We start from the raw sequence: 15,773 nt of genomic DNA, 5'->3' as shown, positions 1-15,773 counted from the left end.
TTCAGACTTTGGTCCAGCAGGTGCTTGGGAGATTGAGGGCGTTGGACTTCCACATGGCCAGCCGTGTTTCAAGTCTGGGACCTGGTGGCTTGCTTTCTCACTGTCTCTTTCTCTCTCTCACTGTTTGTCTCTGATCAAACTAAATAGTAATAGTAACAAATAAAGTTAAATAAAATGATTCTTTTAAAAATAATAAATAAATAAATAGATACATCGTTGAATTCATGGATGTGAATGTACTACATGTTAGGTACTGTGTGGAGTACTAGATATTGAAAGAAATGCAGGACATTCCGTACCCTGAGATTTGCTAATAGGCTAAAGACTATATATATTTTTAATTATTCATTTAATTTTATTTATTCATTTATTTATTTTAATTTGACCAGAGAGAGAGAGGGAACGTGAGAAAGTAAGTTACCAGGTCCGGGACTCCAACCATGGTCAGCTATGTGGGAATGTCCAGTGCTTAACCACCATGCCACCTGCTGGTCCCCAAAAGACTGTAGACAAGCACAAGTGATACTTCCCATTTTGAAAGCACCTTAATGGTGCCTCAAGAGGACCACATGGAAGCATCATCTCAGCCGATGGAAGTGAGGGACAGAAGGGAAAAGAATTGAGTACAGTTTCAAAGAATGAGTACATAAAACCAAAGTATTGGGTTGTCTGAAAAGTTATGACACATTTTTGCACAGAAAAACAGAAAAATACATCATGACTTTTCCAACAACCTAATATATATATGTATTTTAAAAGAGGAGTTGGAGGAATAAATCAGCACAACGAGAAGACTTAGGATGATCGTTTCATTGATGAGCACAGGGACCAGAGGGCACAGATGGTGTTCCAGGGGGCAGAGTGAGGGGTATCAAAATCCTAGAGTGGGTGGGACAATCCCACACAACAGAACAATTGTCCTACCCAGAATGCTAGTAGCACTTTTACCGAGTAACACTGGCAGGGGAACCGGGACTGGACTCTGTTAGTCATTATTTCATTATTTCCCAGAATGAACATGGAGGTAGATTAGTTCCATTTTTCAGATGAGAATTCTTTTTTTTTTTTTTTTTGAGAGGTTCTTGCTATAGGGTGGGTGTGCTCGCCAGGAAAACAAAGAGAGACAGAAAACGAGAAATCACCCCCCAGGGAGGATGGCCACGCCGCAATCCCTTCTCCTCCATTCTCCTCTCGGGATCTTGGGCGGGCACGCACACGTGCCTGGTGTGAGTTTAAACCTCTGGGTCCAGGACTGGAACCGCAGTCGACTACGTGGGAGTCCAGTGACGTAGCCATTATGCTAACTGCTAGTCCCTCAGATGAGAACTCTGAAGTACAGAAGGTTAAGTAACTTGCCCCACAGGCCACAGGAAAGCAGCCAGGAGTCAAAACTCAGTGATTTTCCAGTGGTGTGTCTTTCAGCTCTACACACACTGCTATCAGGTAGTAGGGAGCCATCAGGGGACCATTACAATGGCATGTACGTGTGACCACACTTGGTTTGTAAAACAATTTTCAGTAAAAAGACAAATGCAACATGACTAAAAAGTAAATACAAAGTTATTAAAAATGACAACTCTCTGAATTACAGATTAATTTTTTAAGGGTTTTTCACTATGCCTCTACTCTAAAAAAGAATAACCTCCAAACTGGTATTAATGAAACAAAAAGTAATGTATAGTTTAAATTATTAGAGAAAGCAAAATCACTCAAGATTTGTATTACAAATGAATGCAATGTAACTTAGGGAAGGAATTTAAAACTCTTATTTTAGCTCAGCTATGATAATCCTCTGAAATTGGCTTAGTGACTGATAACTTCATAAACAAAGCCTTCTCTGTGAAGCTCAAATTCCTTTCCTATTTCCAAGGTGATATTAAAAGAGTTAAAATATGCTTTTATGCCTTGATTTTCCCTTTGTAAATGCAAATGCAATCATTCTTTCTGGTCTTTTTTTTTTTTTTTCAAAGCAAATTAAAACATGACAAAGCGAAATTTAAGGTAGAGTTAAAATGACATTCACTGGTGATAAAATAGTCATCCAACAGCTTTTGAGTAACTATGTTGATTTTTCCATGGCAAGTAACAGTTGATTTTCTGTTTACTCCTGTTAGTTATATTCATACAGGTATAAGATTGCATAGCTTTGAAAATATTTATTCTTTCTGGTCTTATTTTTTTTTTCAAAGCAAATTAAAACATGACAAAGCGAAATTTAAGGTAGAGTTAAAATGACATTCACTGGTGATAAAATAGTCATCCAACAGCTTTTGAGTAACTATGTTGATTTTTCCATGGCAAGTAACAGTTGATTTTCTGTTTACTCCTGTTAGTTATATTCATACAGGTATAAGATTGCATAGCTTTGAAAATATTTAAGGAGGTGTTCATTTTTTCTTGCCCTGATATGAAAGGATTAGAATTAATACTCCTCATGTCTTATGTATCTATCTGACAAATATTTATTCATTTCTGAGCAAGTAACTATTTTCAAGGCTGCCACGGAGTAAGAGCATGTATAAGGAGCATCCCTTAGACTACATCACTCTGTATAAGGAACAAATATAAACTCACTGTAAACCAGGAGAGTGTAGGAGTGTACGTACCCTATTCCTGGACAGTCATACCGCCTCGAGGACAAGAGTGTAAACACCCAACTCTGCACTATAAACAACACTATTCAAAAACTCAACACACTCCATAAAACAGACGAGATCCTAAAAGATCAACATGTCGCTTCCTGGAAAAATAAGATTGCTTTAGATCTCTGCTCAGTAACTCCAGGTTATCTAGTAAGACAAAATTCAAAACAGCCCAGAGACAGGCTGATACCAAATATAGAGTGAGCAGTTAGAAGCCAAAAACAGGAACTGGAAGATGCAAGTCCCCTGGAAGCCCTAGGGGACCTCCCTTGTCATTGTTACACAGGAAAGACATTTCCTGCTTTCTGAATTTGGAGGTGGGGGGAACAAGAGAATGATTTTAGTGACTTGAAATCACCCACAGAAAATTATCGGGACTTAGCACAATGACCAGGAACAAACTGGCCAGCAGAGTCACACTGTCTGAAGAGTTTGGGACACGGAAGCTTCCTGTTCACAGATACTCCCTATTTTAATTTGGAGAGCACAATGATTTTCCGGTATATTTGATGACGTTCAGCTCCTTAGCAAATGACCTTTAGGAGAAAAGGCTCACAGGCAATACAAATTATCCAGAGGGCTTCATTTGACAATTTGTCCCAAATTCTTGCTTTTAGTTCCCTCCCACAATCCTCTGCCTCATACTACCTGAGCTTTCTAGTAGGGATTTTTTTCTTTCTTTGGCCAAATCTGAATTTCTAAAGGCAGAAAGTCTTCCTTAGATTAGCCTGTTGTTTATGTGGTATTCAGAATAAGATGAACTAGCAGAGAGCACTAATGGGTAGGCTTAAAATGAAGACCTCATCTAAAATAAGTTTTTAAGCGTACCTGTTACATGTTACCACACTACCTGAGTCTTTAGGGAATAGAAAACAAAGATCATTTGGATGGTGAAAATAATTTTAAAAAGCAGCCTTTCTCGTCTCTGTGGGGACAACAGTGAATTCTGTGAGAAAAACAATATTTCGAAACATGTGTTACATCTAGTAACAAAAACATGCCTGAAGACTTAGGGTGGTTTATGCAAACGGTTATTTCGATCTTTTCGAGAACTTTCCTTCTTGTCGTCTATCACCGTGACAATTTAATGTGCAGTGAATTCCTGACCATGAGAGTAATCTATGAGTGCCTTTCACCTCACCTCGGGTTTAACTCAGAGTGTGAATCTAAATGCTTTTCTTAGCTTATCTGATGCTGTTCGTGCCAGTCAGTGAATGGGAAACGCTTCCTTTTATCTCACAATTATGGGACGCTGTGGTCTTGTTGCCTGTCTATCGTTAAATAATACATCTTCTCCCTCAAATAACGAAGCACTGATGAGTACTGAGTTTATTTCCAATGTGAAATGAGTGATATCCAGTTTCTGTTGTTTTTTGGAGTTTTTTTTTTTTCTTTAAGTTTATTTATTCATTTCATCCATGAGCGAGAGAGATACAGAGACAGTATCCCCAGCAGGGCCTTGACACCTCAATCCACTCTCACCCCAGCCAGCCCACGATCGTGGATATCGTGACTCGGAGTTCTCCACGTGTGCAAGTGGTGGTTTACCACTGTGCCACGCTCGTCTTGACTGTTAATCCTGCGTGTGGATCACTCAGAACCTATCGTCAAAGATCCATATTGAACAGGTTTATTATGACATGGAAGGAGGTGACCTTGTGTTTCTAATCAGGGCCCTTACCTTGGACACTTCCCTCTAATTTTACCAGCCAAACAGATTCTCTTACTGCCCTCACTTTGCACCCCTCCATCCTCCATATGCTTTCCTTCCCGCTGAGAATATCTGGACCTCTCAGTCATTCAGGAATCCCCTTTCTTCCTTCCTTCCTTCCCCCCATATCCTTTCCCTCCCTCTGAGAACACGGGCAACATCTGGACCGCTCAGTCATTCAGGAACCCCCTTCCTTCCTTCTCCTCTCCATAGCCTTTCCCTTCCACTGAGAACACCGCTCAGTTCTCTAGGAGCTAGGCTATTGCTGGAATCGCATGTAAGTCTTAGTCCAGGAAGTTTCTAGGCTATTGCTGGAGTCTTCTGTTCTATACAGTAACAAATGCTGCTGCACTAATCCCCTACACTATTACACTATTTTTTTCTTTGTAAATCCTGCATTTTTATTGTTTGATTTTACAATTCTCATCATTTTGGAACTAATAAACTTCATACAGTAAAGAGAAACTTACCTACTAATATTGTTTTATATATACTTTTGTTATTCATTTTTGTTTTGTTTTTATTTGCTGGGGGTATGTGGGCTTGCTGAAGAGAAACAGAGAAATAGAAAATAAAGCACCACCCCGTGGGGAATGGTCAGATGGAAATCCTATCTCCTCCATTTTTCTCTCTTTGCACAACTTTGAGCATGCACACACGTATGCCTGTGTTTTTCAAGCTGCTGGGTCTGGGACTTGAACTGTGTTTGGCCATGGGATCTAGCTGTCCTAACCACCCTGCCACTGGCTGGCACTGTATCCTTTCAAAAATATGAAATAAGGGCCAGTTTTGTGGCACAATGTTGATTAACTGCTCAAGGGAAGCTGGATCCCACGTGGTGACCATGGTTCAAATGCCCGGCCCAGTTACCCTGAAACACATCATGTGCATACATGAATGCCCGAGATTCAACAGGCTATAGGACTGGAGAAGGGATCGTGGCATGACTGGACCCAGTGACAGGTGCTCATATCTTTCTCTCTCTCTCTCTCCGTCAGTCTTTCTCATATGCGCACACGTGTTTTATCATGAATAAAGAGGGAAAAATTAAAAACAGTACTCCCAACTGAAAAGGTACATATCAACTAAAAGATTTAACAAAAAATAAGATGCCATTCAAACTAGCAACAAAACTGTCAAGTGTTTAGGAATTTAGCTAACCAGAACTATATAAGACCATCATTGAAAACTTAAATGTCTAATAAGTGACATACAAGAGTATTTGAATCAATGGAAAGATAGTTCATGTTCCTGGGTGACACAGAATTGCTCCTACAATGACCAGTTGTCTAGACCCCACAATTAATTTATAAATTTAAAAAAAAATTAATAAAATTTTAATTAAATTTTTGAGAGGAATAGAATGGTAGAGAGGAATGGTGAAAAGGATAAAAGACAAGAGAGAGAAGGAAGATGAAAAGGCAGGGCTTTGCATCAGCTGATGCTGTTGTGCATTGAGAAGCATGGATAATTCAACCCTGTAACCCTGAGGTTCCCCTCTCCTGGCCACATACACACGCACACACAACACTCCTTACTGTACAAATTAAATTCTTCTCATTTCCTTCATAGAAAATATGTCTGATGTCCTACCCAAATCTCCTACTATTTTTCAGTTGTAAACTTCTAAATCTATTTGCAAATGTTTCAAACGTATGTCACAAGAGGAAAAATTGTGAGCTTCAAGATTTTTCATCCCTTTGTTTAAAAAGCCAAGAAAAATGACTTTAAGTTTATAGGAATATGAGCTCCATAAAGCCTCATCTGTCAGGTTCATTCCTATCCCCAGAATGGAGATGAGGAGGCATTTCCAAACATGTAAGTATTCCCCAGAAATGCATTTTGTGTGATGAAAGAATGAATGAGTGAAAAAGTCTAGGTGACACATTTTAGTCAGGTACTGTGAGCATTGATATCCTAAGGAGCTGAGGACTTTGGAGAGGTTTTTGCTGTAGGGCACATGTGCTTGCCAGAAAGACAGAGACAGACAGAAAGTGAGAAATCACCCCCCCACCCCCCACCCCACCCCCCCCCAGGGAGGATGGCCATGCCACAGTCCCTTCTCCTCCATTCTCGTCTTGGGATCTTGGGCATGCACGCACATGCACCCAGCGTGAGTTTAAGCCACCAGGTCCGGGACTCGAACTGTGGTCGACTACATGGGAGTCCAGCGACATAGCCATTATACCAACTGCTGGTCCCAGAGCTGAGGACTTTGAATTACAGAGGTGCTACATTTCACTTCTGGGTACTTTACACCATAATTTAAGAGATTGTGTCCAGTAGAAGGGAAATCGAAAAGCCTGTGTAAAGGTACGTTTACACTCACACTGGGAACACTGGCAGGCACAGGAGAGCCAACAGCAGATACCTAAGGGCTGCCATGTGAAATGTTTAGATGGCCTCAACTTATTCCACATGTCCTAGAAGACCAAAGAGAACCAATGACAGGCTTTAGAAAAGAATATTTTGGTGTAACCCAAACACAAACTTTAAAGAAGTCAACCATTCTGAAAATGTTAGTGTAGGTAGTGAGCATCCCGTTATTGGTGATACCCTTCCTCTGACTTGGCTGAGGGATCACACCAAGGAGATTCCATGTGTCATGAGAACCATTTTTTCTGTACATATATTAGTTGTAAGCAGTAGGGTTAGGCAGTGATAAAAATGACAAAATCCCCACCAAACAACAAATGAATACATTTAAAATGCAATGTGAGATGTAAGTGCTTTGGAAAAAAAAAAAAAGTGTAAGGAGAGAAGAGAGCGTAGGGGGATCCTCATTGACATGGGCTGTCAAAGAAGTCTTGTCTGAGAAGATGACATTTAAGCAGAACACAGGAAGGACATTCCAGCAGGGGCAACAGAAGAGGCCACATGGCAGGTACAGAGATGGCCCATGGGAGAGTAGTCTCTCAGTTTTTTCAGGCTTGGATCTCCCTTGTAAGACTTGAGACAAGCATTGACCCAAATTGAGCTCTTATCATCTGGTGTGTAAAGCAGGTTTTCCTGCAAACATCAAGCTTCCAGCTCTACATCTGACTTCTGAGAGTTAGGACAAAGAATTCAGTCTCATGGTGTCTTGGAACATGGGCCCATCGAAGCAAGGACTGTTACTATTCACCGGCTCTTAACTAGCCACAGATTATGGCAGAAACTATAGGAGCATTTCTCATTGCCCCCACGAGGTCTCAAGTGGCTAATCAGCAAGGTCCGTGTCTTACTCATCTTTATACCCACTTGAGTAGCTTAGACCTAACATATACTCAGGAAATATTTGTGGAGTGAATACATTGATGTTTCAGCCATTCTAAGAATACACTTCCTTAGTAATAGAAACAGTTTAACACTGAATCATAAACTAATGGAGAAAAACTGTGTGGGAGTGATTAAAGAGGAGGTGAGAAAAATCAGATCTTTGAAAAGTATAAAAAGTAGCTAGTAACAGCTGATCTTTCTTGAATGATATCAGAGACGTACCATGGCCCTCAACAGAGCTGATGGGAATGCTGGGGGATCCTAAAGCAGACCTTCTCATTAGCAGCGACTGAGTCAAGTACAATTAGTACTTGACTCTGTACCCATGCATTGGATTCTGCCCTGAGCCTCACAACCTTCATGTTGTTTTGTGGAAAGTAGTTTTTTTCATTCTAAATAACTAATTGTTAAGTGAACTTTGAGATTTTGTTTATGATCATTAAATAATTAGTATATTTTACTCCTTCAAAGACCTTTTAAAATTCATTTAAAATGTATTGATTATTAAATTCTTGAATAAGGGTGATATTTTCCTGATACTGGTTTATTTTTATCTAGGAAGATTCCAAGTCCTGCACTCAATTACTTTCTTTTAGGGGTGGAGGGGGTGGAGAGGGGTTTGCCATAGGACACATGTGTTCACTGGAGAGAAACATTGAGGGAAAGAAGTGAGAACTCACCCCCCCCCCTCCGCAGAGGGATGGCCATGCCACAATCCCCTATTCTCCATTCTCTTGGGATTCTGAGCTTGCATGCACATGTGCCCAGCATGATTTTCACGTCACTAGGTCTGGCCCGGAACACTGTCAGCCATGTGGGAGTCCAGCCACCTCATCCACTGTGCCATCTGCTGGCCCCTACACTAAATTTTAAAGATAAATAAAAATAACAGTTTTTCGAACCTGAAGGAGAATTTAGAAGTGATTTTGTACAGGTCCAACATAGAAATCTTTTTTTAATAAATTATTTTGCTTTATTATTATCTTTAAAATATCATATAATGTCCTTAGAAATCATCCAGCTTATAGCTGGAGAACTCTTAGATCTTGCTCATCAGCCAGCTGAACTCTACCCTTCTCAGAGACATGGATACCAGAGACATAGATACTACCCAAGAATTTTCGTATATCCTTATTTTTAACTGTTGTGACTTGCTGTATCAAGGTTCAACTCATCTTTCTGGGTTTGAGATACTGAACAAGCAACATCTGGCCACATTTGAACCCTCTGTATTATTTTTCACCCCCCAAAATTTAGAATTCCAGCAAGAGGCCCATTCTCCTGAATAACGATGTTGATGAGTAAATGAACGTACACAGACCTCATCTTTTAAGAGAAGCAAAATGTAACACTAACTGTAGCCAGTTCTTTTCTGTTTCCCCACCATTTGTCCACCTGCGGCCTCTTCTTTTTCTTTCCAAGGAGACTGAGCTCTACATTGATGTGATTGAAGTCCCTCCGCACTTTCTCTAGGGCCCTTCACAGTAACTGCGCCCCTTCAAGTGATGTCGACATTCTCTGGAATGTCAACTGTCTGATCGTTGACAATAGCCTTCATTGGGAGCTGCCGGTGTTCCCAGAGCTGATGGCTTCAGATTCCTAGGGTCTACCATCGAAATCTTTTCATTGCATCCTTGACACATTAATATCTAGCTTTTGTTTGAGAATATCTGGCAATAAAGAGTTCTGTTTAATGAAATTTTTATATGAAATTGCAAATAAAGCATATTTATTGCATGTTGACTAGGTTCCCAACACTTTATTTGGTATTAAGAGGAATTCAGAATAATTTACGGCTCCATCTCTGCCTCCAAAGAATTTAGGGCATAGTTGCAAAGGCAAAATAACACATGCACTCATTCATTATACAGTTTATTTTGTACGTATTATAGGCACAATGCTGAATTCTGTTGACATGAAAACTTGGTCTTGGTCTTCAAAATGTTTAAACTGTTGCAAAGATAGGCATTCATTTACATCATCTTTAAACAACATAATTGCTAGAGCGTGTATATATAAATGGAATGCAGTGCATACCAAGGAGAAAGAATAATTAAATCTACCTAGGAAAATCAAGATTCTCAATGTTCTTTATAGGATGGCTATGGGACTATGTATAGGAATAAATTATATTTCTGGAAAAAATGTTATGGGACATTATAAAGAATAAGGCTTGTGAGTAAGCTAAATTTCATAAATGTTCACTTGGAGATTTCTAGCAAATACAGATTCAGCTTTTTTGATATGGTGGTACTTCCAATTTCTAAGGATAAGGGCATAAAGCCTTTTAAACATGCATGACTCTTTTCATCTTTTAACAGCAACTTCAAAACGTCAGCTTTCCTAGGGCCGGATGGTGTCTCAGAGGTAAAATGTGATGCTCCGTGAGGCTGACCCACATGGGGGTGCTCTGGGTTCATTCAGAGACCTCTCTGAACACTGCAGGCATGTGCGTGACTGCGATCTGGGGCTGGCTGGGGCCAAGGGTGGATTGCAGAGGCAAGACCCTGTTAAGGGTGAGCTCTCTCGCTCGTGCGCTCTTTCTCTCTCTCTCATGGAAGAAATAAGCTCTTTTTTTAAGTTAATTTTCGGGTGAAGTATTAGCAATACTAGAATCAGCTTTTTAAAAATAAAATTGAAGGATGGCATAATGGTTACATCCCTGGACTCCCACATGGTTGACTGGGGTTCAAGTCTCAGACACAGTGGCTTAAAATTCACTCTGGGCATGTATGCGTGCATGCCCAAAATTCCAAGAGAAAAATGGAGAGAAGATTGCAGTGTGGCCATCCCCTCCTGGGGGATGCTTTCTTGCTGTCTGTCTGTCTGTCTCTCTCTGGTGAGCACATGCATCCTATAGCAAAAATCTCTCTCTCAAAAAAAAAGTAGAATTGATATTGGGGCCAGCAGGTGGCATGATGGTTAGAGTGCTGAACTCCCACACGGCTGAGTCCTGGACCTGGCAGCTTGCTTTCTTGCTTTCCCTTTCTCTCTGTCTCTCATCAAAGTAAAAATAATAACAAATGGAATTAAGTACGTCTTTTAAAAAAATAGAATTGATATCTCCCTACTCAGGTATACAAGTTCCTAAAAGCTAGTAAGATTCTTTGCACTGATACTCAAAGCTGGAGCTCTGTGACTTGAAGTTCAAATATTAGCTTATTGTTTGGGATGTTAAATTTTTAATGTAGGTGCTAGATATTGGATTCAGGAAATGCTTAATACAAGACGAGACAGTGTTGTGGAGGTATTCCCTTCTGGAATACTTGTATGCATGATCATATTAGTCACTTAGTTTTACATTTTATTTTAGAAATTCTGTGCTATCAACCACAATCTTTTGTTTGATAAACAGGCCATCAACATCATTTTACCTTTTAAGAAACCTCACAGGGACCAGCAGTTAGTGTAATAGCTATGTCTCTGGACTCCCATGTAGTTGACTGCGGTTCGAGTCCCGGACCTGGTGGCTTAAACTCACGCTGGGCGTGTGTGCGTGCATGCCCAAGATCCCAAGAGGAGAATGGAGGAGAAAAGGGATTGTGGCATGGCCATCCCCGATGGGTGGGGGTGATTTCTCACTTTCTGTCTCTCTTTCTTTCTCTGTCTTTCTGGTGAGCGCATGCGCCCTATAGGAAAAAACTCTTAAAAAAAAAAAAAGAAAAAAACCTCACATGCTCACTAGAAATACAAAACAAACATAATTTGAGCTAGACCAAGTCCATTTAAAGGGAAAAAATTTAATCTTTCCTTAAAATTTCAAATAGAAAATATGGACTCTCCCATATGCTCTTAGTATAACTTAGGTAAAATGCATAGTTTTTCTAGGCCCTAGTTGTATAAAATGAGGAGGGTAGGCATCATTTCCTTTCACAGATTTATTATGAAAAAAAAAAATGATTGTAACATTACACATGAATCCTTTTTAGTCTCTTTATAGACTTCAGAACACTTTCTCTTCATTTTGGGCATTACCATTTAGGCTTAAGTGTGATTACTTGGATATCTGGCACACAGAGTAAGAGAAGTCTAGGTTCCCAGGCCAAATGCCCCAAAATCTTCCTTCCTATAGCCACCTACGTCCTACTACCTGAAGGCTCTGCAGAAGGTATATAGCAGGACAAGACCAGGCATCATCATTTCATTAGAGTGCAGGTGACCGAGCTGTGCTGGCACACGCTGCTAAGATGCTGTGCTTGGCAGGCTGGGACTACATGGGAGGCCCAGGTTCAGTTTCTGGCCAGCCTAACGTCTGGTCATGGTGGTCATTGCTGGGAAGCCCAACAACTCAGGACACCCAGGCAGGAGGAGGGCAAGCTTAAAGCTGGCATGGCAATTTCCAAGATCCTGTCTTTAAAATAAAATAAAATAAAATAAAATCCAGGCATGCACTTGTAGTGCAGGAGATTGTAGCACAAGACCCTATCTAGAAGAAAACAAAAACAAACACTAATTCTGGCCCCAAACTTCACTATTAATCTCCTGGTGGTGAGGCTAGACCTCACATATGTCACAAAGACTTCCTTAGCCTAAACTCTGAAGGGCTACAGACCTGGACCAGAAGGAGGCGGGGAGAAAGGCTACTGAAAGAAACCGCCATTATGTGCACTTTAATCTCTGCCATGCGAGGCCAAGAAGAGGGGACTCTGGGTGAAGAAAAGACTAAAGTGAGAGGAAGAGGGAAACGAAGATGAGAGGCGGAGGTCGATTTATTACTGACTCTCCCCAAAGCTGTGTGAGCTAGCCTTCTCAGGCCTTCCCAGGTTACAGTCAGCTTCTGAAAGAGGCAGCTCTAGGCCAGTCAAGTCACATCAGCATCAAGGAATAAGAGTGTGCAAGATGACGACCCCCAGCAGAAGCTCTGAAGAGAGTCCAAACATTCTGATCTCAAGAGAGACAGCCCCCGCAATGGGAACTCAGAGCCTTAATGCCTTGTGACACCAAAGTTCAATTCTTTACCTTAAAGGTTACCGTCTCTACTTGATTTCTAGCCCTCTTAATCTAAAGAGTGAGAAAGAAAGAAGAGTCTTGAGTTCTCCCCAGAGATCAGCCATTGTCTGGATGATTCAGAATAAAAGGACAAATGCATAGATGAAATTTCCCCTATATGGTAAAAAATCTATTTGCCTGGAATGTGTGGAACTTTTCTTCTCCAAATTAGTGGTATTTCTGGAGTCCAAATAATCTTCACTTCCAAAAAGTGTAGTGACTGAAAAACAGTTTCTTACCATCGAAGGCATGGCTTACAATGCCTTGACCTGGCTTTAGCTGCAAGCTCTCTACGATGTCACAACTACTTACAGCCGTTCTCGCTGATGAGCGCTGCCACCCAGCCTTACGTAGATCAGACACAGCCTGGCGGCTGGCATCACTTGCTGAGCAGTATAAAAAATTATTCTTAAATTATTACAGTGCATTGCTAAAATATTTATCATTTTTCAATAATCCTTTTAGAACAGTGGGTTTTGTTTGTTTGTTCAGAGGTTTACAGTAAGTAGAATTCTGTATTTTTGTGCTGTTGGTACATTGTGGATAGTGCAGAGAATTTATGTTTCTCTTTGAACACTCCCATTTTCTTTTTTTTCTTTTATCCTACTCATGCTCAAAGATTTATCAGTAGAGTGTCTGGGGATAAGGCAGTTGAGCACAAAACCAAGATTTCAGTCTCTGGGCATTGCTTCAAACAGAGCTTTTGCTACTTTATTTCAAGAGTATAATTATGGATAAATATTTTAAATTCTTCAAACAACTGAAATAAATTGTCTCTGTTACAAATCAAAATATATGTTCCTAATGTATATTAAAAATGAATGCATTCCACTTATATCTTACATTGCCACAGATCAAATCATTCATTCATTCATTTACTTATATGAAAATGCCATGAAGCAGAGTGAGAGTAGACCACTTTGAATCTCACCCACTCTCTTACATTTAAATTTTCTTTCCTAATTCCTTTTTATATTGGAGCAGTTTTGTTTTTTTTTTTCCAAAAGAATAAGGGGGAAGAAATTCACAATGCAGCTGCAGCTAAAATACAGAAAGTTAAAAGCATTCATCATGGCTAGAAAGTCTCAGGCTAGGTTTAAAAAAAATGGCATTGAGACCATCAGTGGTGCAGCAGTAACCATGCTCTGCAATGCTGGGAGCCGTAAGGAGGACTGGCGTTCAGCTGCTGGGTTTACCTGTACCTGCCAGGGCATACGTGCACCTGTGAGCCTGGCTGGCTAAAAGGCTTTGGGGAAGGCTCTCAAATAAATAAATAAATAAATAAAGGGACCAGCAGTTGGCATAATGGCTTTATCGCTGGACTCCCATGTAGTCAACCACAGTTTGAGTCCCAGGTGGCTTAAACTCACGCCGGGTGTGTGTGCATGCGTGCCCAAGATCCCAAGAGGAGAATGGAGAAGAGATTGCAGTGTGGCCATCCCCCCAGGCATGATTTCTGGCTTTCTGTCTCTTTGTCTCTCTGTCTCTCTCTGTCTTTCTTATGAGCACACACGCTCTAGAGCAAAAACCTCTCAAAAAAAAAAAAAGGCTGTGGGGGAGGATCATGCATGAGCGCTTACTCAGGATGCTTGTCTCTTTCTAAATAAATGAATTTTTAGACACTGATGGTTTGTATTGTCATCCTTGCTTTCAAAATAGTGAATACGTCAGTATTTACAGTAATAGGAGAATTGCATTATTAAGCAAAACTTCAAAATATAGACATGATCTTGGGGCTAGCAGGTGGCGTGAAGGTTAAGGTGCTGAATCCCACATGGCTGACTACACAGTCTCAGTCCTGGACCCTGTGGCTTGAAAATCACACTGGGCACATGTGCGTTGTGCACAAAATCCTGAGGAGAAAGGGATTGCTGTGTGGCCATCTCCCAACCCCCAAATCTCTCTCTTTCTCTGTCTCTCTCAGGCAAGCATGCATGTCTTACAGCAAGAAAGGAAGGAAGGAAGGAAAGAAAGAAAAAAATCATAAACACCCACACGGTCCTAATGTAGATATGTTTATTTTTCACTTAAAAATAAATGGATAGCGCCTCCCAAATCTAGCATACTCATTGTGTATCTTAAATGAAATCAGCGTTCACTCTGGCTTTAGGAATCACTAGGCTGACGTTGCTTGGCCATTTGGAGAGTGTGCTAAATGAAATGTTTTATCTCAGAGGAAGGTCACTAGAAGTCAAAGATTTCCAGATGTTTACTGGCATCTGATTATGTGAATGTGGGTAACTTGCCATTGCTGTGGTTTCTTTTTTCCTCCTTGGAAGCGAAGGTCAGTGGTTCTATTTATTCACCTCATATTTATTGTAGACCCTCTTTGTGCCAGACAATGAAAATAAAGCATGGGGTCTGCCTTATGGAGCTTGCTGTTCTTTATATGATTACTTATTCCACATAATGATGACTTAGAAAATTTTGCTTTAGCTTTTTCAGTGTTTCATCCTTCTACCAGACTGGTGGCATCTGATGTTCCTCAAGTATGCATACATAACTCAGGAAGATTTACTTCATGTTTGTTTGGGTATCATTTGTTCTTTTGTCTTAGTTTCTGTCTGTCTGTCTTTCATGAGAGAGACAGAAACATAGGTACCCTTGACATGTTCTCAACTTGCCACGATTCCCTCTTCCCCCCAGCCCTCTAGCCAGCCATGACCATGGGTGCACCCAGCATGTTCAGGTCAACCCAGGATCAGACTGGAGGGCTTCCAACATGGCGAAGCAGCTCCCCACCACCCGTGCTACAGTGGCTGGTCCTGATTTTTAACTATGTATCAATGAAACCTATAGAAAATGTCCTAATATTATATTCTACTTTTGAGAATTAATAAATTCAAGGATCCACGTTTGAATGGATTCATCTATCTAATCCTGTGGTATTTTTTCTAACGGGCTTTATTCCTCAGGTGCCACAGTATTTTTTTTTTTCTTTCCTTTTCCTTTTACTGTTAGGGAAATAAGCAACCAATATAAATGGAATTTTTACTCAGCACTTGTGTTTATTAATGAACACTTGGACATTTTGCATTTTTCTGTCTACTACTCGGGTGTAAATTTCCTCTATATGTAGTATGTTATTTCCTAGCCATCACGTATGTTTTAAACATCATTGTTAAAACAATGGGACAATCAGAAACAGAATTATCCAGTGCTAAAAGGAAATA

General features: G+C 40.4%; 1 protein-coding gene across 3 annotated transcripts in view; it reads left to right on the top strand.

Moving 5' to 3' along the window:
* Positions 1–15,773, top strand: part of LRRC8C (leucine rich repeat containing 8 VRAC subunit C) — an 88,816-nt gene that overhangs the window by 58,667 nt on the left and 14,376 nt on the right. Inside the window, exon 2 of one of the 3 annotated variants that reach the window (XM_027770544.1) lies at positions 9,933–9,978. The exons of the other annotated variants lie outside the window; for them this stretch is intronic. The gene's annotated coding sequence lies outside the window, so the exon portion shown is untranslated. The remainder of the gene's footprint in view (positions 1–9,932; positions 9,979–15,773) is intronic. 3 annotated transcript variants of the gene reach the window in all.

Source organism: Tupaia chinensis, unplaced genomic scaffold (genome assembly GCF_000334495.1).
Source record: "Tupaia chinensis unplaced genomic scaffold, TupChi_1.0 Scaffold000023_1, whole genome shotgun sequence".
NCBI lineage: Eukaryota > Metazoa > Chordata > Mammalia > Scandentia > Tupaiidae > Tupaia > Tupaia belangeri.
This window is presented reverse-complemented; position numbering and strand designations above follow the sequence as displayed.